Raw genomic sequence first — 4,098 nt, forward strand, 5'->3', positions numbered from 1 at the left:
CTCATGAGAAGTGCATGAGGTCGGCTATGTTTCAATCTCGTGTATGTTGGTATATCTGTAGCGCTGCTTCTAAGTTATGTGTAATACGTGCAGCTTCTCTTTTTTTTTTTTTTTGTTTGTTATAAACAATACATGAGCATGTTATTAAGAATGAACCTACACATTCTTATAATAATATAATAATATATTGATTACCAATTTCCAGCCTGTTGTTAATTTGGGGTCCTAGTCTGTGTTGATTTTGATAGTTCTGGTGTTGATTTTGATGCTTGTTAGACCTTAATTTGTATCACTCTTTTCTAGATCTAAATAGACCAGCATATCATTCCTCTGATCCAAATCAAGTTTCTAATTATCTCACCACTTGATTTATTATTCAGAACTGATTAATGGATCATGCTCAACCAGTTCTGGCCTAATCTCTTCTTTCATTAATAATCCCAAAATTTTACAAATTATTTAATCTTTTACAATTTCAAAATATAATCCAATTCATGAACCCTTTGAATCAACCAACATGTCTCTATAAACCTACTGATTTTTTAATTCTGCAGTAATAGTAATCATGCCACAGATATTGCAGCAATAATCGATAAATTAATTTCATGAAGTTCAATAGTTCAGCATCTTTGGAAATCAAACATTACATTTCTTTCACAATTCACAACAAATACAATAAAAAAAAAGGAGTTCTGAAGTGAAAAAAGGTCAGCTTACCATGCTGACTGTAGATGATGGGACAAGTCTATTATTGTACGGAATATTTAATGACTGAAGAAAAGAATTAATAATTTTTCATTCTCCGAGAAATTTTGAAAAATTTGCCTTTCATCCAACTGATATAACCACACTACTGACATACCAATTGCCATCTAATCTGACAATCTGGTTATATACAAAAAGTTGAGGTTTTTAATGAAATAAGCAAAATCTCTAAAAGAAACCAGAAGATCCACATGAGATCCACTTACTTAAAACTTGATAATTATGTGGAGAATTGAAAAATGAATTCCTTCAAAAAATTTATGCAGAAAGTTTACAAAATTAAAATTTTACAGAACAGCAACAGCAACTTCATATAATCTTAGAAATCAAGAAAAGGCTTGGTGGTAGTTCTACCCAGTGTAATGTGGAGGAAATATATAGTGTCCTATTTCACAACATCAGACATTCTTGTTGCCATTTTTGTATCTGGTGAAGCAGAGCATCTGGTTGTAAGATGGAGCACTGCAAAAGGTATACAGTTTAAAGCATAGCAGAACAGTTCTTCAAGAGGAAGAAGACCAGGTGCACTTCAGTCAGATGTACCTCAGTCAGATACACTTCACTGAAATGCAATCTGCTTGTGAGTGTTTTGAGCAAATGCAGCTTAAATTCAATGGTTGATTCTACAGCAGGTCAAAAGATTAGTGAACCAAAAGGTGAGGACATCCTCTTTCAGAGTTAGCTGCACCTGCTGAAGTGTTGATTATTCCTGATAGTAGTGAAAAAACTGTCTGTGTTTAGTTAACATTTATGACGTTAGAGTTGGAAGAGTTAGTCTCAAATCTGTTTCTTGATAAAGCAGGGACTGTCAGTTAAGCTGGTCGTCTATCTAACAGTTGTAATACTTCAATGTGAAGAAACCAATTTCTGAGAAGATATGTGGGTACTAATATTATTCTGTGTGTGTGTGAACAATTTCTGACAACATATATGGGTACTAGTACAATGAAGAAGAACCAATTTCTGATAAAATACAAGCACCACTCTAGTGTGGAGGAACATTTGTATATAGGGGCAGTTACTACTCATACCTGAAATAGCTTTTAGAAAGAGGCCTGGCCTTTGTGTTGCAGTTTGGGTTTGTTTGGGCAAACAGATTATGTAAATTGGCATTTGTAAAGGTTTTAATTGTCTGTTTTTAACTATCAAAGAGAGAATAGTGTTGTAGGTGTGTATATCTCCTTGATGTGTGCAGAAACCCTTTTTGATGCAGCTGAAAAAACTGTCAAGAAACTATTGGAAATACATTTTAAAAACTCTGTTCCTAAAAATAATGAATTACTTTCATGATTTCTCTTAAGTTGCATTTCAATGATGCTTATGTATAAAATACTATGCGGGAGTAAAAGGTGGTATCATCTGTAAGGGGTTTGGTTTGGTTTAGGAATGATATACATACACACACACTCATAATATATGTATATACATATTTACATGTGTGTGTATGAGGTGCATTTAAGAAGTTTTGAGACTTTTTGGGGAGAGTAAGTCATAACTGCCCTAGATTATAGTAATTTTTAATATATCATTATTATATATCTAATAAGCTGACTTGCCAACATTTGTTACTCCAGACTGAAGGAGCATTTTGAACATCATTTTGAACACACTCTACTAAACACTACTTGTTATGGCTGACTTGCTTGCAGAAAGCAGTTGGGATGTGAAGACAATTTGGGATCTTGCTATGCAATAAAGTTTTGTGTTAAACTGGGCAAAAACACTGCAGAAACGTATGAAATGCTCCATACTGCTTATAGATTATCTTGTATGTATTGAGCATTGGTTTTTCACTAGCACAAGAGGCTAGGCAAAGCAAATCTGCTGGAAAGCTCATGATGACACCCTTTTATGACGTCCACTAGGTTCCCTCAGGCCAGATAGTAAACAAAGAGTACTTCATGGAGGTTTCGAGGGCATTGAGGAAAAGATTTTATTGCAAAAGACTAGAGTGCCTACTCCAGAACAATGCACTACTCCACAGTTCTATCCTGATGACCAACTACTTGATAGAGATGGGCATCAAAACTGTCCCTCAACCTCCCTACAGTCCAGATCTTTCTCCCTGTGACTTTTGATTGCTCTCCAAGTTGAAAGAGATGAAGGAGGCTGTAACAAAGGTCCTGGACATTTTTCCCTTTGGAGGACTTCCATGGAGCATTCATAAAGCGGCTAGACCACTACAAGTGCAGTGAAATCAGAGGATCCTACTTACTGGAGTTCTGTACTTCTCTGAAATTAATAAATGCCTCTCCTGTAAAGAACTGGTAAACCTGGTTAGATCTACGCATGATGACATCTCAGGACCCCTAACATGGGATGACCCCAGCTCCATTAAGCAAGAGCATGTAGCAAGCAAGCAAGCTCTCCTGTAAAAGAGTCTCAATACTTCTGGAATGCACCCTGTACACACACACACACACACACACACACACACACACACATGCACGCACACACACACATGCATGCACACACACACACACATATATATATATATGAGATAGAGAGAGAGCCTGATGGCTTAGGTTCATTTTACAAGTCTATGAAACTTGAAGCTGCATGGAGGCAAATCAAACTGTTATTAAAACAATATATGTAACTCCTACTAAATGTGTTGAGTGCCACTTTCTTCCATTTGTACACTTACACACACACGCATAAATGTATATGTATTTTTTTCAATGTTTACAAATAATATGGAAAAAATAAATAAGTAGTTACCAGGGTAGCAAAAATTCATATAAGTACCAAGGATGTAACAGCCTACTTATAAAGGTAGAAATTCCAGGTTTTGGTGAAATGTTTTTGTATAACATAGATAAATAAATAAATAGAGTTAAACGCAGGTGTTATTCAAATCTTTATACTTCCAACATATGTTTCAAAGAAACAAATGTCGGAAGTATAAAGTTTGCAAGGATATAGATAGAATATTCCATTCCAAATCAAATTGTTTATTATGTTCTTTTAGAAACCAAATTAATTTACTAAGCCCTGTATTGTTACATTTATTGATATGTCTAAATGTAGAGTAATGGTTAGATATTCTTTTGGACAACTGAGATGAAGAACTACCTATATAAAAAAGATTCTAGTCCTTGCTTCTACACCTGAAACTTCTCCTCTAGTTCTGATAGTGACTCAGCAATTAGTGCAAGGTCATCAGCATAGAGGAGCTCCCAGGAGCAACCTGTCTTGAATTCCTCTGTTATCGCCTGGAGGACTATGATAAATAGAAGGGAGCTGAGGACTGAACCTTGGTGGACCCCTACCTCTACCCAGAATTCTTCACTGTACTCGTTGCCAACCCTCACCTTACTAACAGCATCTCTG

Source organism: Octopus bimaculoides, chromosome 8 (genome assembly GCF_001194135.2).
Source record: "Octopus bimaculoides isolate UCB-OBI-ISO-001 chromosome 8, ASM119413v2, whole genome shotgun sequence".
Taxonomy (NCBI): domain Eukaryota; kingdom Metazoa; phylum Mollusca; class Cephalopoda; order Octopoda; family Octopodidae; genus Octopus; species Octopus bimaculoides.